At 34.4% G+C, this 23044-nt stretch overlaps 1 protein-coding gene across 3 annotated transcripts in view; it reads left to right on the top strand.

Annotated features, from left to right (window-relative positions):
• Cadm2 (cell adhesion molecule 2) overlaps positions 1-23044 on the top strand; it is a 919117-nt gene that overhangs the window by 324461 nt on the left and 571612 nt on the right. The window lies entirely within an intron of this gene.

Genomic DNA, 23044 nt, shown 5'->3' with positions numbered 1-23044 from the left:
GGGTAAGTTTTATATTAGGTTCGCATCAAGCAATCATTGAAGCAATTATGGTCCCTTGTCCTGGGGCTGCCAGAGCGACTAGCTGACACCTGATTGTCATTTGGTAATTACCTTGGCACTCCACATCAGCTCCCCAGCTTCGGTTAAGTAGCAGGTACAAGCGAAGTCTCCTTGGCAGTACAAGTAAATACGTAGTGCGTACTCTACTGCTTCACAGAGTTGCTGTCAGTACATCTGCTGTATGGAGATGTGTGGCGAGAAGTGGTGGTTTCTGAAAGGCCCGCACATAAGTCAAATTGGAGATGAAATCTTCACAATTAGCCACTCAGTGCCCTTTGAAATCTTAAAAAAAAGAAAGAAAGAAAGAAAGAAAGAAAGAAAGAAAGAAAGAAAAAAAAGAAAAAAAAAAGAAAAAAAAACTCTATTTGTGTTGATAGAGGCATTGCCAACTTTTGGAGTTTTTCAAGTCTTTGAAGTCTGACTTTGCAGAACAGATTGTAAGTCTCTGGCCCATTACACACCTGCAGAGATTCTGGGGTTTTATTTCTCCTGGGTGAAACTGCAGAGGCCCAAACTCTGTTAATCAATGTCAGAACCAGTTGTATAAAATGCCAAAATGCAGCGAACCGAGCGTTTCATAATAAATATGACAACACAGTCAGAATGCTGTTTTGTTGAGCTTGTTATCTGTGATGATTTTTCATTTGTAATCATGGAAAAAAAAAAGTATCTAAGGCTTTAGTTTGAAAAATGTTAACCTTGAAAGTGGCGGAAAACACCGTATTGTATAAATGAGACTTTAATTTCTTATATAAAAATTAAGTCATGCAAAATTAAAAAACAAACTTAATGGTAGAATTTTACTTTTAATGCTCTTCTGATGGGTTATATTAGAAACTAATTTCAAAATGAAATTCAGTATCTATCATATCTCATCTCTATTAACCTAAATCTTTTATCTTGATCTAAAAAGATCTTGAATTTCTTTCAGAAATTTAGAACCAACAAGACAGGAAAGATGTTCACTTTAAGTATGACAAACACAAATAGCCAAATCACTATGAATGTGACATTTAAATAACTCATGATTGTCACATGGTTCTTCCTGCTGTGTGTAGTTTGTTTTATACATGTGTAATAAAATAAAATAAAAAAGAAAATACTAATTTCAGTATCAATATTTTGCCCTACTTTATAAATATATGCTGAAGAATTAGCATTAACACTGTTATTCTATATCAATGGTGCATCTTACCATTATTTTTATTATAATACAAATTTAGAATTTTAATTAAATAAATACATGTAATAATTGCTGTATAGAATATTATAGTTTTATATTTTCACTAGTGATCTTATTGGAAATGGACATTGAACCATTATTTAAAAAATATTGCAGAGTGGGTCTGAGCTATACTTCGTCATTCCAGAAAACTTGCTGATACATGTTAGGTTCCCAGCATCCTCCAGGTAGCCTACAACCTTCGGTACCTTCTGTTCTGGTGAACAGACACTCTGTTGTGGCCTCTGTGGGCAAGCACATGGTGAACCTATTACCAATTCACTCATACATATAAAATAAGGATAAATAATTTAAAGTAGCTAAAATATTATAGATAACTATGTTACTGGCTTGTCTTATATGCATTTTCAATTAATTTCTGAAAGCAAGCATTGAATGCCACAGGAAATAAATAGGCCATAAATTTATGTTCTCAACTGGATTATTTGATATAAAAGTCAAAATTAAGAGTATTTTGGATTATCTTGTACCCTCATGTAATAAACTGCAAAATGTGTTAAAAATTTAAATTAAAAATATATAAACCTTAAATTTACTGGAAGTCAACATTTATTTCTACCAATCAATTATAATAAATATTTTATTATTTTAAGTTCATAAATATTCATTGCCAACCATGTTACACTAAGGTAATGCAAAGAAGAGCTTCAATATAAATAAAATGCTTTCTCCAGGTTCTAGAATTTGACACATCAACATACTTTTAACAGTAATAGGTGAAACCAACCTTTCTATGTGCGCCATAGTATTCACACAATACTGTAATAGTCTACTTCATAATTTTCTATGTGGTCCCACAACAGTGGCTATACATATTTGCAATTATATCATTTGTTCCCAAGCAATTTCTTAGAACATACTATGGGATCAATAAATTTGTATCTTGAGGGATATTTACAAGACAAGATTGAAGAAATAATTGAAACAAAAACTCTAATGCATTTTCTAATGTAAAACCCTATTGTGAAATTAATTCATGTACCTTTTTCCAGCTATTTGGCAAAGATACCTCTTCAATTCTTTTACTACAATTATTAAAGACATTATCGACTGAATTTCATATGTGATGGGAACGCCTGAGTACATATAACTTTTGCTTCCAAGCCTCTGGGTTGTTGATCACTAACAGTGGTGATAGAGACACACTGGGTCCTTCACAGACCACCAGCTTCTGATGATCCGATTTTTATTTCCAAGAATTGTTATATAGAAGAGCAAAAAGTATAGTGTTGGACTTGGCATTTCAGATATTAGACACAACAATAACTAGAAAGGATTGTGCTAGCAATGTGTGGATTACTAATGATTTCAAATAATTTCCTAAAGTGGAGTTTGATTTTTTTTTCTGTGATAATAGGATAAGAAACTATATTTCTTGATAGTGGTCATCGGATAGATGAGACCCATGTACAAACTGGGGACAGGCCCCTAAGGATGGTAAGCTTACATCTGTATTGCTCCTCACACATTTTACAAATACAAAACCATACATCATATAAATGATAATCACAAATATAAAATTTTCTACTCATTTCTCTGAAACTGTCAATATCAATGACATATATTTATTCTTTGTGATAATAGGATTTACCAAAAAGAAGTAGTATCCTAAAAAGTGGTCATTTATTCTTATCATACATACTTTTCCACTTTTTAAGTCACGTTTTAAGTTAGTGGTTTTGATTCCTTTATATCATGATTTGAAATTTAATTGAAAGATGGCAGGATTTTTAAAGATCTTTATTCTTCAGGAAGAGAACGCATTATGTTAGAGCCCTAACTGCAAATAAGTGGCTGGGCATGTTGGCACACAAGTCTAATCACTCAGGAGGCAGAGACAGGTGAATTTCTGTGAGTTCAAGGCCAGATGAGTCTACAGAGTAAGTCCAGGACAGCCATAGCTCCACAGAGAAACCCTGTCTCAAGGAAACCAAAACCACAAGAACAGCAGCAATAAAAAAATACAAATAACTAATATTTTCCAGAAATAAATGATGCAAAATGACACCCAAGTGCTTGCATATTTTCTTCTTCTTCTTCTTCTTCTTCTTCTTCTTCTTCTTCTTCTTCTTCTTCTTCTTCTTCTTCTTCTTCTTCTTCTTCTTCTTCTTCTTCTTCTTCTTCTTCTCATCATCCTCCTCTTCTTCTCCTCCTCCTCCTCCTCCTCCTCCTCCTCCTCCTCCTCCTCCTCCTCCTCCTCCTCCTTCTCCTCTTCTTCCTCCTCCTTCTTCAGCAGATCCTGACTCGGGTTAATTTATTAAAAAAAAAGTATAGGACACTGGTCATTTGTAAGTAGTGTGTAGGTAGGTGTGTCACACCAGTCCATCTGTCTTCACATTGGCAGAAGCCTTTTCTATGGGATCTTCACAGGGGCCTGGGCACCTTTGGGAGACTGAGCTAAGGATGAAGCTTGGGCCTTAGCTGGAGTTGTGGTTTCTGCTTTGGTTTGAACCTTGGACTCTGGTTGGCAGAGCCTGCCACCCTTGGCTATGTAGGTTCAAATCCTCTTCCCAAGCTTGGGATGAGTGATGAAAACAAGCCAGCTGAATTTGTTCCTGGGACCCTCTAGCATTTTGGCCTTAAAGGCCTTAGACTCTGAATATACACTCATTGCCTGCAGTTTCTTCAGGTTCTTCTTGTGCTTCTTGGGAAAGCACATGTTACTCAGGAACTTGGCATCAACCTCCTTAAGATATTTATATCTTTGTGACGGGATTTCTTGCTGCCATTTCTGTGCTACTGGCAGGACTGGTTGTATGTACTGTGCTTCTTGGACTTGGCCGTGTCTCTACGGTAATTCATGGCTCCTCCAGTGCCTGGGACCTGAAGAAAAAGTTCACTTAATTCTTTATAAGGTGTGTGTGTGTGTGTGTGTGTGTGTGTGTGTGTGTGTGTGTGTGTATGTGTGTGTGTGTGTGTAGTGTGTATGACACACAGAAGCTATTTTGATGAACACTAATCAGTCTTTTGGCGTTAACTTTCTTTTCTCTCTCCTATCTGGGGAACAGACAGTGTCAATCTATTAAGGATTCTGGGAAAGTATCTGCACAATCAAGACAGTGTCCATCATAAGTCTTTCACACACCATATTTTACAGCGTATAATATGACTTCCAACTTTTCCAGCTAAAATATAGAGTTTGGAATTTATTCCCCGTGTAAAACTAACTGTTTTCCAACGCACACCATGTGCAGCACTCTGGCATGTGTCCATTTGCAGACAGGGCACAGACAGCCAAGAGCTTTATAAAATGGCATCAGATAGGCAGTGTTAGCCTGCATGGTCCCTTTAAGGCTTGCTCCACAGCCAGTGTCAGTCTACACTGCCCCTTTAAGACACACTCCAAAGCCCTCAAGGTCGAATGGGTGGGTTCTGGTGGAGAGCCAATCCACACACAAGGTCTCCTCCTGGTACTCAACTTGGCTTATAAAATGACCCAGATTTTGGCACGGATTTTGGGGTCAAAAAGTCATTTTGTATGCCAGAAAATAAGGTCTATCAATTTCACATTTCCAAGATAAGCATTCAAGTTCAGAGGAACAGATTTTTGTGCTAACCTTATATCACTCCCTGTGATAGAAGTGGGTTTTGCAACAAAACTTATGAAATTATAATCAAAGTTTATAATAAATATAATATAGTGTAGTCTATTAGAAAGACAAAAGGTGATAATAATGGGAAAATCAAGCATTTAGAGTCAGATATTCAGTGAACTATTTTCTTGATTATTCAAATTAAATGTACTGAACATTGTACCTTCAGTAAAGTAAACACCAAAAGGTGGTTCTTAATTTTTGTCCGTGTAATTTAGAATATTAACCCTCTGCACTATAAAATATTCAGTATCCTATTTCCTGGGCAACTAATTATATGACATTTATATGCTATATTTACAATAGTTGAATAAATGTGCTCATAAATTTTCTTGTTATTTTATATCTTTCAATAAGTACTCCTAAAGTGACCCACTTAAATATAATAAGCCAATCACTGAATACATAATGTATTTGGCTTTTTTTCTAATCATCTCATATATTACATAATTTACTCTGCAAAACAACTTTATTAAGTAGGTACTAGTGTTACAGTTTATATGAGAAACAAAACAGATATTACTCAAAGTAAGTATCAGACTTCAGGTCTGGGTCCTTTTCCTCATAGAGATTTACAGCCTTAAAGGACATGGTCTCATTGGTCAAACATGTCTACTAATTAAATTATATGTATGCTATCTAGCTGCTCTTGAGATTTAAGATAGCGCTACTAACAATGTTCCCACTGGGATGCAGTAAAGTAAGTCTCCATGCAGTATTTTTAAAGGATCTCACAGCAGGGACCACAAGACAAGGCTTTGTAAACTTAGTAGCAGAGCTAACACATTGGTTGATTAATTTGAAAATCTTGAAACATTATTTTATTAATCTGACTGGAAATTGCAATAGAAAAAGGAAATTTCAGTAAAAACAAGTTTGGAATGTTATCTAAAAAGGAAAACTCTAACAAGAAAATGAGGCCATGAACATAATAGAAATTACTGAAGGCTTTTGAAATGTAACAGCTCTTACAGAGTTGAAAAGTAAATGAAAATTACCCAGGGTTCAAGATAATTTCTAAGATTTAGCAAAGTATACTTTATTTTGAATTTATATACTATGTTTCCTTAAGGAAATAGATATGGAATCTTTGTGATTTTTTTTAAACATACATTCACTACTTACCATATAAGGCATAGAAATTTCTTCACATTTTTATCAATTTTGTGGGACATGTCTTAAAATTTACTAAATAATGAAAAATTTCATGCCAAATTATAAGCAATAGAATTTCCTGAACATATTTACAATTAAAATATAATATTGCAAAACAAGATTTTAAATTTAAGCTATTTTATTATTCCATTTGGAAATACTAATTTCCTTTCGAAAAACTTCCTTTGTTCAAATAAATATTTTGCAGTGTTAAGAAATTGGTTGAGTTTATATCTTTAGACAAGAGACGCTCTCTGACAGATCCCACTCATGTTTCTCCACATTTTCTACTACGCTGTCTGTTTTTGTGCTGAGCTATAATAACATTTTATAGTGAACAGAGTATTTAATGAGGAATGTACCAAATATTTAATTTAGAGATCTTTACATATTTATGTGACCTTCTTTTGTTCATAAATGCTAATATTTATTGCTTTCTTGTTGAGAATTTGTTTTGTACTTTGTGACAAACAAAAGTGTGATTAGTGAAGCTGTAGGGTTCTCGGGGTAGCTGCCTGTGTTCCCAAGATAGCAGCATTAGTGTCTACAGAAGCAGCTAATACTCTTTATCATTAGTAACACAGGCTGGGAAGGACCTTCCCTGGCTTTTATCTTTCACCTTGCCAACGTTTCCTTGATGAGCATTCTGATTTAAATTCATGAATGATGCTCCAGGATTTATATGCATTTCACATAAACGATTGCACAGGTAAACTTATCCTGCTGATGGAGACTAATTAAAATCACCCTCATATTCTAATACTGGACCTCCTTGGGAAAACCATTGCTTTATATTTAACGTCAAAGTGGCCAATGAAAACACGAATTGGAATTCAGTTTATCCCATTCTTGTGCTCGAAAATCCGTACTGCATTATGACTCACTTTATCTAAATCTTAAACCAAATAATGAACTTAAGGTACCTACAAATGCATATTTAATTTTAAATTATAAGTTACTGGAAATTTGAAACATGACAATTCCAATGATGGAGGACAGATGAAGTGAGTTAATTATTTCTTCCATACATTTTTATTTTGAAAAATTAGAATCCAGGTGATATTGCCAAACATAGTCAAAATATGAACACAAAATTTGAGGTCAGATTTATTTGTGTATATGAATAAAAATGTAAGCTGCTTTTGGTGTGGAGGGACGTTGTTTTATTTAGAACATATGGGAACTGCTAAAAAGAACAGTTAATATAGCATACTATGCCTTGCCCAGCATATGCAGTTCCCTCATGCAGTAGATGGCAAAGATAATAGACCCACAGGTAGACAATGCAGTGAATGCAAGTCCTTAGAACACTCATTAATCCTACCTGGGATCTCTCCATCAAATCCCTCCCATTAGGGCTCAGGGAACTCTGTGGAGGTGAAAGTGGAATGAGACAGAGGGGATGAAGGACACCAAGGAAACAAGGCCTCAGAAATGATCATGGACAAAGCTTACATAAATCAGACCGAGCATCATGTGCAGGGCTTGAGTAAGTCTACTCCAGGTCCTCAGTCCGTGTATGATTTCCAGCCTAATGTTTTCTGTGGGATTCCTGAAAGCGCTATATAGTGGGTCTCTGATTCAGTTGTCTTCTCTTGGGCTCTGTTTCTCCTATTTTTTTTTCTTCTTTAACTCCACTGTGTTAGTTTTTTGGTTTATTTTATGTAGTATATTTTATTTTATTATTGTCCCTTAGAAACTTAGTTATTTTCTAGTGACAGACAGAGAGGGAGTAGATCCAGGTAGGAGAGGACATGAGGAGAACTGGCACTAGTACAGGGCTGGGGACCGTAATCAGGGTATTTTATTCAAAACAATCTCCTCTCAGTAAAAGGAAACACAGAAAAATGAGATACATTGTACTTCAGAATCTTTGCTGAAGTCATTATTTTCATGAAATGATCCTGTGGTTTTATACCTAACATTTGCTCACACAGGACAACATTTTGTAAGTTAAAAAATAATAATAATTTTAAACATTCCTGTAAATATTTGGATGATTTTTATTTCTCTGAAAATGGAATCTGAACTCCTTCCTATTCAATTTGAAACTCAGATTTCTATTTCTCTGTATTAGCCCTGCCCTTCCCTCCTCCTTCTAATACTACCTTCTTTTCTCCATCTAATATGCAAGTTGTCTCCTCAATAATTTTCTTTTAATTTTATTTATTTAAACACTTTACTGGCTGATCCCAACTCCCTTCCTCCTCTCCTACCAATCCAGCCCTCTTGACCAGTCCCTCCATTCCCCTTTCTTCTTCTGAGAGAAGGCATCCCTCAACAGCTTTCATTCTTAGCTTCCTTAAAGGTTTGTGTGTCATGTCCTACTTCAACTTTAGGGATGACATTTCCTGCTCGTTGAAAATTGCAAAATTGAAAATTATTGTTAATTGTCTACCATCTATGTCTGGTAATAAAGCTTAGCTTAGGGTTCTGTGTAATGCCTTGTAGTCTCCAACTTATTTACTGTGTTTGCTGTGTGTAAGACAGCAAGATGCACTAAGGCCAATCAAGAGCCACTTTCTTTATCATTGAATTTACTGGCACTAGAATATTACTCTCTGCTAAGTAGTAGGTAAACATATAAAGCACAGATATCCATGTTTTCAAATGTTTACCATTTATTTATTCTTAAAACTTTCAAAGTCCCAATCTATAGGTTTTTGAAGTATGTAGCACACTTGATTTTGGTTGTCATAGCATGGGACTCCTAAACACTTACATGATAAAATGGCTTTTAGGGATCCAGAAGATGACTGTGTTTGGCTATGAAGTTCTCATTATAACTTCCTGATTCTAACTTTAATTTGTATTTATTATCAAGCTCTCTCATATTTCCTATTCTCCTGTGACATGCTTCCCCCTTGAATCTGATAACTACCATGATTTTCTTGCAACTTCTATTCAGACGTGTTCATATTCCAAAACCAATAGCACGAAGTGCTGCTCATCTTTCATTTTGTTATGATCATTTCACTTAATACAGTGACCTCCAGTTCTATACAAGTTGTTTTAATCGGCAGGACTTAGTCCTTTTCAAAGACATAAAGTATTATTTATTCATTTACCATGACTGTCACTTAATTCTTTTTCATTTCTTGACTGGATGGGATGCAGATGTATTCAGCATAGGGATTGTGATGGTTGATTGTGGTTGTCAACTTGACAGTAGGAGAATATGAAACCTCCATCAAATTGGATATAAAGGAGTCTCTAGGCATTTTTTTCTGACTGCTTATTGATGTAGGAGGTCCCAGGCCACTGTGGGTAGGAGACCTCAGGTTGTATAAACATGTGAGTTGGACTTCAACCTTGGAATAAGGCAATAAGCAGAATTCTTCCATGGTCTGTGCTTCAGTTTCTGGCCTCCAGGTCCCTATCCTGACTTCCTACATTGGCTTAAGTTAATGACAGACTGTAACATGGAAACATAAGTCAAATACCCCTTCCCAGTTCTATGATCATGGGGGTTATAACAACAGGGAAGCACATTTTTCAATGGAGGTGTTTATTAATTTCATTTGGATATATATTCACAGTGTAGTTCACTTTTACTTTTTGAGACATTTTGACACATTTTCCATAATGATTACCTACTATTTTATACCACACATGTACCGATATTTACTTCTTTTAGTTATTTTTTAAGACAATGGTCATGGTATGATTTTGTGTTTGGTCAACATTTCCACTGATTTTTACTGACCTTTTCCTCCACATATATTTTATTGTTTGTGTGTTTTTTGAGACATATCTCCTTAGGTCAGTCCCATATTTCACCAAGTGATTAGTTTCTACTTTGTTGGTTTGCTGCTGCGTTCTACTTAACAGCTAAATGTTGGAAGCACAATTAGCATGAATTTTATCTCACTGTAGATTCTCTTTTCTCTGTCATTCCCTTTATTATGGAGACAGTTTGAAGAAACTTTATTCATCATTTGTTCTTTCGCTTTGGAGGTTTTCTTCAAGTATTTCATTAATTTTTTTCAGGTTCTTTCCAAGTTTTATGCTTTATATATAATTTTTTATTCTGATTTCTTCTGATACCCAGAGGTGTTTGTTTTCATTCACGCTGATGCCATATTAAGTTTTCTAGAGCTAGTCATCAAAACTTTATAGAAAATCAGCTGAATACATATGTTAGGCTATAGACTTACTATTGCAATCTATTGGTTTACATGTAGAATTTTATCACACTTATAAATCTAAATATGTTGTGTATTGTTTTATTCTGATGTGGAACCCAGGTATTCATGGTAAATTATCTTTTAAATCCTTCAGTTTTCTTATACTTGATAGAGGATTTTTTAATCTATGTTCATTGATGACATTAACTTCTAATTTTCTCTAGTGTTGTCTCCTTTACTAACCTGAGCATCAGAGTATCAGTATCCGCTTAGGATACACTTATAGCAAATTCCTCCTTTGAAGAGTTTTTAAATATTTTAATATGAGTGAGCCCAATCTGCTTTTTTACTTAGATTAATTTATTTTACTGGTTCAACAGTTAGATATTTTAAATCTATTATCAATGAATATGATATAATATAATAATAAAACAGAAGATGAAAGTATAAGTGTGGTACCAAACAGTATAAATCACTTATATTTTAACAGCCAAAAATACGTGATTTGAATATACAAAGTGTAGAAACAAAGTGGCATTGTAAAATCATGTATGTGCGCCATATTTTATAAAGGTTGTTAAAGTGTTTGAAGAAAGTTAAGTTTTTAGCAAAAATATATGGTAAAATTAATCACCCTAGTTAGCACTACATCCATCTAAAATTTATTTTTGAAGTAATGCTGTTCTTAAATGGAATGCTGTTTGTTCTATACTGTTGATTTTAGATTAATGTAAAAATAAGTGTTTTAAATTTTTGTAAACTGCTAAGGAAAATAGACTTTGATAGTAGAAGTCAGGTGTTCCATTTCCTCTTGAATGTTGATCTGAATTCACTTAAAATGTTTTCTAGGCTTGAAAATTTACATGAGGGAGGCAAAATCTTTGACTTTCATGTTCAACTCTCAAACATTGCATTTTAATGCAATTTTGCTCTTACTTTAATGATATCAGCTGGATAATCTCATTTCTTTTTGCGAGAGAAAAGCCTCATAGTGAAGGGAATAGGCTTTCATAATAACAAGACACTCCATAAATCAATATAATAGCCTTCAAAGAGCTCTGAATTCACAGGATCAAAACACTGTGACCCACAAGATTGTTTTCTTTTTTCATCAACAAAAATGCATTTTATTCAAGTTGTTATGTTTCGGGGGCTCCATTAAATTCATTTTGTGTTCTACTGGCAACAGTTACTCTATAAAGACAAAAACATTGGCTTTTACTCTGTAACTGGAGTTGAGGCCGCTTTCAGCTTTCCAGCTTTCATCCTTTACTGCCACCCATCCTATTCTCTGACATCTTTTGAAAAATGCACGTTCTATGCAAGAAAGCTTTGGCAAACATTTCTATTTTTCAATCTGTTTGCAGAAGTCAGTAACGGCTGAGTGAATACTTCTAGAAAATAAGTTCAATGACAAACAAGGTGTTCAATTCCTTTCCAAAAAATAGAGTTAAAACTTTGGCCCATTTTATATAAAGTGTCTGCTATAATATGAAAATTAACATAGAATAATAAATACTGGCTATAACTATCAGAAGTATTTAAATTTAAAAGGGATAAATATTACATATGTAAAAAAAGGGGGGAACAAAATTTACAAAATAATCATGGGGTAAAGATTGAGAATAAAGACCTGTTTGCTTGACATCATTAAGATGTGAAAGGCAATTATAGATTTTTCACATATATTATACATATTTATGAAATATATATGCATATATATTTATTTTTAAGCACAATAAAATTTATAAATCTTTATTCTTTTTAACTTCATATAAATATGCAGTTTACTGAATTAGTATAATTGATATAATTTTGAATTAGAATATTAACCACAAAATTCAGAATAACATCTAGAATTTAATTTCAATTTTGAGTTTATCCTTCATTTCATAAAAATATAAAGTTTTTCTTCTCTAAATATTTATTAATAGTTTAATTTTAAATTTTAAATTATTATACTAAGTAAAACTTATGGTGTTTCCACAAATGCTAAGATATGGTTAATTCATGTCCCTTGCCCACTTGTATCTTGTACATTCCTGACACATATCTCCACTGTAGAGTTGCAGCTTAATATTTCTACTCCAGTTACAATGTATTTCATTACTTTCTTCACAGATGCTCCTTAATGTTTCTCTTCTGCTATGTCATACATGTAAATATGCTATATAAAGGATACATTTATCAGACAAATTTTATATGTATATATATTATACACACACACAAGCATTTATTCATAATCAATGTTAACTATTTAATAATTTGTATTTAATGACTACTAAAATTTTTATTGTTCTGTCCATAATTAATTAAATATCTTCTCATGTTAACTATTATTGAAACTTTTATATACTTAAGTATATTATAAATTTAAAATTTTAAGACTGTAAATAGTTTTTACTTTGCATATATACATCACTATACAAATTACTTAGGAGATTTTTTTTCATGTTTCTCTTTTCTCATTCAAGTCATTTCTAATCTTAACTGTGTTTTTGTGTAATTAATGTAACAGAAATTTTATGACTATCACTTCTTTAATGAGTAGTTATTTCTATGTGTGTTGTTGATGTTGTTATTTTTTTTTTTTTTTTAAGACTGCTTCACTGAAAAACCCTGTAAGGAACTACATTGCCTCATAAAATTATATGGAAACCATCAGTGTGATATGATGAATACACCTGGTTTTCAGGAAGTAATACTAGTGCATGGTTTCAAATATTCTATAAAAAAGTTCTTTTACCTCCCATACTGCATATGCTTTATATGATGTCTGAAATATTTCCATGAGAATAGGAAAATGTCATCTCTTGTGAGTGTTTGTTTTTCTCCTATGTATGAGCCTAACGGCCCAGATCTACTGTAGCATGTAATAGTATACAGCACAGGTATGCATTTTTAATAATGGGTGTGGTTAACATTTTCTCACTTTATTTGACTGGAAAGTTTGTATTATTCTGAATAATCATTTGTAAAATACACATGCATGTAGATGTGCATACATCTGCTGTGATTTTTCCATCACATAGGCCCTCTCTTCTGTTCTAACCTCTCAGAAACAGAAGTCTTACATTATATGTTATAAATGTTATTAATAATTACCTTAAGGAAAAAAGAAGGCTGATAGCAGGTGCATACTAATATTTCCTGTATTCTTTACATCAATTTTCAGGTACTTTCTAGCTCGGTGAGCACTAAAACTGAAAAAAAAAAAAAAAAAAAAAAAAAAAGCAATGATACTGAATTTCCCAAAACTAAATGTACTTTGTATACATGAATGATGAGAATGCTCAGCAGGAAGTGCGCCTACATTAACTATCAGAAGAGAGACCCAGTGGTGTGACCCACTTGATAACTTTTAAAGTTCATGTCCTGTGACTTTATGGAAATAAATATAACTTAATCATGGACATGTTTTTTGTAAGTAACTTGTTCAACTGTGTTTTATGAGTCTGGAATATGATGTAGTAAAATCTTTCAAATGAATAACAGCACATGAGAGAATTGATTTGGGGGGCACAGGTTCACTTTGTTAAGAGCTGTTTATTTGAGTGGCTTTCTTTTTTCTTTTTGTCTAGTGGAGAAAGAATTTGTTTTCTTAGTTACATAAAATGTTGATATTTTTATATAACTGGAAATATATTTCAAGAAATAAATACTTTAAAATGTTACAGATATTTATCATATTTATTCAGAGAAAAACCTTGATATCTAGATGTCCTAAGATTACATAAATTGAAAATTATTCTAAATCTGAGTTAAAATTAGGTATGTTATTTTGAAATTTTTTTCTATCAGGTGTAATAGATAAAATTTGTCACATATATACACACATTTTATGAAAAATAGATACTATCTGTATTGATGCTTATATTAAAGCAATGTTGACATGGGGAAAACGGAGTATGAAGTTAGTCCTTTTGGATTAACTATAGTATAAATCATTTTTTTTTTTCTGAAAGAAAGCTACATGTTAATTTTATTGCATCTCTAACTTGGTGCATGCCAGGTAGCAAAAACCAGTATAAATGTTGATTTAATTCCTTAGATGAGGGTATGAAATGAGGCCATACCCAAGGCTAGCCTGTGAGGAAGAACTTTCAAGGTCAGTCTAGCTTGATGTCTCCATGAGCTGCAACCAACATATGTTTGCTTCATTTTGTTTCTCAGCATCAGGGTCTTACCATCTAATTATGGTTGGTAACTTAGAACAATGGAATTAACTGAGTTGTATTTTGGGGATTCTAGGGTCTACTGGGTGAATAACTCATGGAGTTGTATCTTACAGCTGCCATTGGGATTTCCATTTAATAGCACATGTCTTCCCAGGGGAGTACTGTCTACCCACTCAGGGTAGTCAATTCCAGCTCCTCTCTTTTAGGATTATATACGTTTAAATGAGCTTATAATATAATGGGTTTCAATAAAATGTTTTCCTGCATCCTTACTTGACCATTAGCACATTCCTTAATTTCTTACATACCCTTCTTTTTCATCTCTTGCTTCCAACCATGATAAATGCCTTTACACCTAGTATCTACTCTACTCCTTTCATATCATGTATTTTTCATAATCATCGCCCAATTTAAAGGTCTTTTATTCTTTCACCTACTGTGGGCCCTTTCTAGCTCCTTGACCTGTACAGACATGCCACGCTAAACACACAAATCTAAACATTCTTTTTTTTTTTTTTCAGTTTTATTTATTTTTTATTTTTATTTTTTTTACATTATTTTTTTATTAATTTATTCTTGTTACATCTCAATGTTTATCCCATCCCTTGTATCCTCCCATTCCTCCCCCGCCCCATTTTCCCATTATTCCCCTCCCCTATGACTGTTCCTGAGGGGGATTACGTCCCCCTATATATTCTCATAGGGTATCAAGTCTCTTCTTGGCTACTTGCTGTCCTTCCTCTGAGTGCCACCAGGTCTCCCCCTCCAGGGGACATGGTCAAATGTGAGGCACCAGAGTACGTGAGAAAGTCGTATCACATTCTCCGCTCAACTGTGGAGAATATTCTGACCATTGGCTAGATCTGGGAAGGGGTTTAAAGTTTACCTCCTGTATTGTCCTTGGCTGGTGCCTTAGTTTGAGCGGGACCCCTGGGCCCAAATCTGCCTATCATATTGTTCTACTTAAATTCAAGTGACACCACATGCTGGCGAGGATGTGGGGAGAGAGGAACACTCCTTCATTGCTGGTGGGAATGCAAACTAGTACAGCCACTTTGGAAATCTATCTGGTGCTATCTCAGAAAAATGGGAATAGGGCTTCCTCAAGACCCAGCTATTCCACTCCTTGGAATATACCCAGAAGATGCTCCAGCACACAACAAGAAAATTTGCTCAACCATGTTCATAGCAGCCTTATTCATAATAGCCAGAACATGGAAACAGCCTAAGTGTCCCTCAGTAGAAGAGTGGATAAAGAAACTGTGGTACATATACACTGTGGAATACTACTCAGCTATTAAAAACAAGGAATTTCCGAAATTTGTGGATAAATGGATTGAACTAGAAATGATCATAATGAGTGGATTAACCCAGAAGCAGAAAGAATCAAATGGTATATACTCACTTATATCTGCATACTAGCCCAAGGGGCATGTCCCACAAAAGCCTTCACTTACCAGGAAACTGGGACAGAGGGGAAGGCATCCTATTGGGACTCTAAATGAGAGACGCATGGGAGAACAGCAAAATAAAAGGATACAGAGGGTCCTAGATATCTACAAGTAAACATTCTTAAGATTAGATTAACATAGGAGAGAGAACTTAGAGGATTTCTCAAGTTTATGATCATGCTTTCAAAATGTTTGGTACTACTTTGTACACTGCATTCTAATTTACTTAACATACAATCTACAAACAGGAGCAAGCTTCTGAATTCTTTCCAAAATGTTTTTGACTTTGCATTATAAACTTTTTACATAATTAGGCTTGGAGTGGCATATCTGTACACTTGGATAGCAGTAATACATACCTGGGCAACATTTAGGATAGCAGTAGTTATTTTTTAAAATATATTTTATTAATTTATTCATATTACATTTCAATTGTTATCCCATCTCTTGCATCCTCCCATTCCTCCCTCCCTCCCATTTTCCCTTTACTCCACTCTCCTATGACTGTCTAGCCAATGAGCAGTAGTTCTTATTTTGATCTTTTTCTGGAAGTTCAGGGAAGATGTTAATCTACAGGGTATTCAATGACTGATACCGGAAATATCAGTTGCCAGAGTGATTGACATTTTAGTTAGTCTCTCCTTAGAATAACCAGAAATTCTTGTCAATTAAGAAGGAAAAGGGAGAAATACCAATCAAATCAAATTGAAAAGCACCAAACTTCCATCATTAAAAACAAAAAAATCATATGTGTTCATTTAGTCTTATTTTTGAGATGGCAAATGCAACATTTTTTTCTATGCATCTAATGAGAGTTAGAAAATATTTTGTAGTAAGTTTCTTTCTACATAAGCAAGATGTATACTTAAGGAAAGCACTTAAGCATGACTCAGGAAAAGCTAGGAAATGGAAGGTGTAAACTTGACGAGCTGACACACTTCCTAGGACATTGCTGAATGTTCTCAAGTAGTGTCTGTCTGTCTGTCTGTCTGTCTATCACCTATGAATCTGCGTATGTGCCTGTATGTTTGTCTGAGTGTACATGATATGCACGTACAATATGTGTGTGTGTGTTTACATGCATAAAATAGCACACTTTTAAAAGAACTGATTTTAATTCTGTGTAGTTAGCTTTTTCTTTAAACCTTTAAAGAATTTTAGAGAATCAAATCCAAGTGACTAGGCTTGTGAAGGAAGTTTATTTACTGGTAAAGCCATCTCACCATTCCCTCACACACTTGGTAGTAATAAAAGAAATATCCACAGATTGACTTTCATGATGAAAGTTAAACTGTTAAATCCTTACTCAACATGCAATGTGTCACTTATGTGTATACATCTGTGTTGTTCACTCTAGAATAATTCTAGATGATAACTTTTGGGCACACATTTTGCTTTGTGACGTGCTATTTAATCAGAAGTGAATAGGCACTAGTGGAATATATCACTGCATCAATAACTAAAGTCATAAATAATATACATACAGTATACCATGTGCAGTGTCTAGCACAATTGGACAATACATAATGATATTCACATCTCTAGGAAGCTGCTATCTGCAGAAATGATTAGTGAAACCTAAGACCTTGGAGTTACAAGACATTTAAGAGACAGGGCACATAAACTGTCAGACAACAAGCTAGTGGCTTCTATATACTAAAGTTCTTTACTATATATGAGAGTTTAACCAGTATCCACAGTTCAACGCTCCATATACATTTTCTGTATTTATACTCTAACGTATTCCCAACCAAAGCACTTTGTCCTGAAGGCTTTTTGTTACCAGAAGTTTTACAGTATTTAAATTTATTTTCTGATCATTCTTACCATATCCCAGAAAAATATTCCCTTTGTAATTTATGCTAGATGTTTTGTCATGTATGTGCAATCAAATAGAAAAACAAAAGGTTGTCTTCAGAATTTCAAGGCCAGACATGCAGCACTGACTACTCATTTGATATTTGCAGACTACTTTGACAATAACTGCAATTCATGTTATTTCTGTACTTCCTATTTAATGACTTTTTCTGGAGAGAGTAGTGAATAAAAGGGCAAGTAAATGTTAAAAACATATGCATGCTTTATAAATTCTTGCAGAGGAAAAGAATGAGCCAGCACCCAACCAAGAAATCACAATTGAAACAATGAGTTGAATATAAAATTAAGTCTATATAAAGTGACAAAAGAATTCTAGGTAGTATGTTACCGCAGAATGGATCTAGCGTTGGATTTATATATTCATTCATTTTGATTTTGTCCTGTGACAAATATACATGATAATGTCATGATATACTCTGAAAATATGAAAGATAATGTTTAAATATAGCATTTCTGTTCACTACAAAACAACAAACATGCCATTTACAATGATAACTTGCTTTGTCAATGTCTTTTTAAAAAATACCACTCTCCTGTCACCTCACTATCTGTGTGTGTGTGTGTGTGTGTGTGTGTGTGTGTGTGTGTGTGGGGAGAGAGAGAGAGAGAGAGAGAGAGAAGGGTACTTGTGTGTGAAAAGAGGTACATGCCTGTAATTGGCACACGTGTGGATAGTGGAAGGCAATTTCAGGTGTCTGCCCTTGCTCTTACCTTGACAATCTTTTTGTTGTTCTTTGTGCTGCATGTGCCAAGGTAGTTGCCAGAGAATTTCTGGGATGTCTCCAGTTTCCTCTGTCCATCTGCCCACAGGAACACTGCGATTATGGACACTGCTATTCTGCCTGGCTTTACATGGGCTCTGAGAAGCTGAAGTCGGGTTCATATATTTACATGGCAAGGTCATTAACCACTGAGCCAACTCACTAATCTTAAGTTTAATATTCTTAAGTCATTTAACCAACTGAATATCAATGAGCTACCACTCTAGCAGTATGATTTTTCTGTTTGAGATTTTTTGTGAGAAAATCACAACGCTTTTAGTGGTTTCATCACACTATCCATTTGTCATCTTGGTTTCCTGGAAGCGCGGTACAATCTCAAATTATTTGTCTTCTCTGTGATTCTTCTACTGTATCCCAAATCTAATAGGTCAGAACTAGATATATAAATTTAAAGATGTTCCATGCCTATTCCTTCTTATCCTTGTGTGTGAGTTTACCTGGGTAGAGAGGAACAAGCATCCATTCATCTTGAAGAGAAAGCTGTGATAAAAAACAAAACAAAACAACACAAAACCGATGCCATCCACACTATATTAATGAACTAATAATTCTATTGGTATTAAATAAAAAAGAATTGTAGAGATACTTACAGGAGTAAATGTGACTCAACAAAAACCCCATGTTAGCTGAGTGCTATCACACAAAAGTCTCATTCCTGGAGGTCCCTGAACAACATTCCGGTTTCTTAAACTTGGACGATTCTTCTCCCCAGCATTTAATGCTTATACATCCCTTAGGAGGATCTGCCTTTTGAGGGTTTAGCAACTTCCTGGTCCTTATCAGATTTGTGACCTTCCTAAGACTTGTCTATTTCAATTTTTCCTGAGCCTTAATATAAGCTATGTACAATCTTAACCTTGTAAATATCTCTATTTCTCAACCAACTAAAAGACACTTTGAAGAATCTTTTCTTTTGCTAACAATACCTTTGTACAACAGTGGCCTCATCTCACAACTAAGTTGTAGATATCACACAAATGACACTTATATGTTCATAGTTAGTGCTATATACTTAGAACATTTACCTAGCATTGTTTTCATGTGATGTAAAGAAGTATAAAAGAAAGATATTTAGAAAGCTCTCCAGACATCTACTTTTGAACAAAATGGCCTGATTAAATATGCAGTAAGAAGTATTCTGTACATGTTTTTAACTGCCTTCTCTGAAATACATAGACTCTGATAAGTTTGCTAGTCATTTGTTTTTCCTTCCAAGAAGATTAAAAGTTTCTAGACAAGAACTTTCTTTCTAATGTTTATGTAATTTTAGATATTGTCAGTCATAAAAAAGCTCAACTAATGTCAGTTGAAAGGTAAAATATAAAATGAGGTGACACCAAAAATTTTTTAAGTAAGATATGAAAGGAAATAGTAGTAATGTTTTTCTTTGTGAAAAGTAAAAAATATTTTTGTAATTAATTGTGATTTCTATGGAGATCTAATAACTCTATGGAGATTATAAGTAAATCATTTCTCCTTTCCTTTCTAAACCCTACTAAAGTTCTTTCATTTGAATTTATGCTTTCTATATTATTATTATATGCATATCTGATATATATATGCTTATATAATCTTAAGTATAATCATGTAATTCTGTATAATGTCACCTGTATGTATATTTTTAGACTGACAATTTGGTACTGGATAATCAGAAAGAAGTTATGTGTGCATGGACCTTACTAGAAAAGACTAAACATAAACACAAAATTTTAACTCAAATTGTACAAAATGAGATAAGTGGTGAAGAATGCAGAAGACTTTTCAAGTCTCATTTGCAAATAGCATGTGGAATAAGTACTCCAGACATGGCAAGTCAAAGATGCACATAAGAACTACTTTAGAGCCCACACTTTAACCTTTGTTTTCATAAGAACTTGTACATACTCTTGGTGTCAGTTCTACATTTATTTTATTCTTTGCCTGAGAATGTGAAATGCCAGAACCAGATCCTTCAGAAACCACAGTCAGGAGGAGGAGTTTTTCATCCTCCTCAATATTAGAATAGCTGATTTCGTAGGGATGATCAAAACACCTAAGAGGTTATGTCAAATGCACCTCCATGCAAAGAATTCCCTGAGCTGTGAATCTGAGAACACAAACAGCCCTCTCTGTGCGTATACTTGCAAGTGACAAAAGTGTTTACCAGCTTCCCATCACATTTTCAGTGTTTGTAGTGGGAATTACAAATTGGGAAATTTGAAGGAGACTTAAAAAGAAGGAAGAAAAAGGAAACACTTAGAATATAGTGTTTTGTTCTTAAAGAGTTTAGAAAAGAAAAACAAAGACACCAGCATTTTGGACACTTTAAAAACTGATATGTGTTTAGGGAGTGAGCTAGTTAGGTGTGCCTTGAAAGATTCTATTTTAACCTAAGAGGAAATGATATTGTATGAAGGATAAATCTCATTAGCTGAAATTGAAGAAAGTGATTGCAGAAATCCTGTTCCCTCATGCCAATGCATGTCCTCCCATCTGCTATAATTGAATTACTGTCCCCAATAGACTTTTGCTGGAAACTTTTCTATCAACATAGCCATATAATTGTGTGACACAGGCTACAGAAACACTTAAAATTGCTAACAAAATTTATCCCATATTGTCACAAAAATATTGCCAATATAATAGTATGTTCTCTCAATTTTATCAGATAAATGTAATTTTCTTCTTCAGATAGCTTTAAATATTTCAGCTGTCATTCTGAGTACTCTGTGTTTCTTTGAGGCAATACTTACATCATTCAGATTCTAATGCCACATCTCATGGTGATCATCAATTATAATTAGATTTCTAAAATATATCCTCCAAAGTTAAGATAATATCTGGATATATTCTGATAAGAACAAAGTTATGCTCCTGGGCATAATAGTTATATTAACCTTTGTGTGTGCCAGTTTCATTTTCAGGGACGCTTAACAAACTGAAAGTTAATCTGAATCCTGTGATATTTCACAAAATAAATAGGGCAAAATGTGGTTTTCTCTGAGCCAGGATTCATTTACCTGAGTTTTTATAGGTGAAATTTTTCTCATCCAGATAAACCCTTTCATATTTATTCTTATCAGTTATTAGAGTTTTAATTTTGTTATCATCCTTGTATCTTGTTGCAAAGCTGAATGTTCTGAGCAATCCAATGCCAGGCACATAGAGGATAAATTCAATTGAGGTGGGGAGATGCAGGAACAAGAGTAAGTAAATGGAAGCCCTCTGGTTAAGTTGGAGTTGGCAATGGTAGGGGAACCATAACATGACAGTTAAACTACAATGGAGTGTTTTAAATACAGTTAGCAGATATGTGACTAAGAAAAAGAGATTACCAGGCCTGTGAAAATCAGTCCCCACTCTCCACTCAAGTGTGGATAATGTCCTGTCCATTGGCTAGATCTGGGTAGTGGTTCAAGGTTTACTGAATGTATTGTCCTTGGCTGGTGCCATAGTTTGAGCAGGACGCCTCGGCCCAGATCTGCCTGTCATAATGTTATTCTTGTAGGTTTCTAGGACTCTCTGGATCCTTCTATTTCCCCACTCTCCCATGCTTCTCTCTCCTAGAGTCCCAATAGGATGTCCTCCCCTCTGTCCCACTTTCCTGATAAGTAAAGACTTTCTTGGGACATGCCTCTTGGGCTAGTGTCCAGAGATAAGTGAGTATATACCATTTGACTCTTTCTGCTTCTTGGTTAACTCACTCATGATCATTTCTAGTTCTATTCATTTGTCCGCAAATTTTGGAAAATGCTTGTTTTTAATAACTGCGTAGTATTCTATAGTGTAAATGTACCACAGTTTCTTTATCCATTCTTCTACTGAGGGAAACTTAGGCTGTTTCCATGTTCTGGCTATTATGAATAAGGCTGCTATGAACATGGTTGAACACATCTTCTTGTTGTGTGCTGGAGCATCTTCTGGGTATATTCCAAGGAGTGGAATAGCTGGGTCTTGAGGAAGCCCTATTCCCAGTTTTTTGAGATAGCGCCAGATAGATTTCCAAAGTGGCTGTACTAGTTTGCACTCAGAGGAAGGATAGTAGGCTACCAAGAAGAGACTTGATACCCTATGAGCATATATAGGGGGAAGAGGTCCCTTTCAGTCAGTCATAGGGGAGGGGAGTAAGGGGAAATGGGAGGGAGGGAAGCATAGGAGGACACAAGGGATAGGATAACAATTGAGATGTAATATGAATAAATTAATAAAATATATTTAAAAAGGAAAAGAAAAAGAGATTAGTCAAAAAGTGATGCACTGAATTTGGATATATAGAACTTGATATTCTGTGTGCAAGTATGAAGAGACTCTAAAGCAAAGGCGACTGGGAGAAGCATGGTGAGTTTCACATAGATAAGTGAGTTTTTCATCAATGTAGCATAACTAGTTATGAATTCCCAAGTACATATTAGCAGTGGGAAAAAGTTGTAGTGAATCACAGATTACAGGTGAGTGATAGAATTTGATAGTTAGCCATGTGGAAATGATCATTGAGGCTTAACAAAGGATCAAAATGTCTTCAGAGGCATACATTACCAGAAAATATCAGTTCAGTGATGACAAATGTTGTATATTCGCCTAGGTAGAAAGCACAAAAG

Source organism: Acomys russatus, chromosome 8, assembly GCF_903995435.1.
Source record: "Acomys russatus chromosome 8, mAcoRus1.1, whole genome shotgun sequence".
Classification (NCBI taxonomy): Eukaryota; Metazoa; Chordata; class Mammalia; order Rodentia; family Muridae; genus Acomys; species Acomys russatus.
The sequence above is the reverse complement of the archived record's forward strand: the minus strand, read 5'-3'. Positions and strand labels throughout refer to the sequence as shown.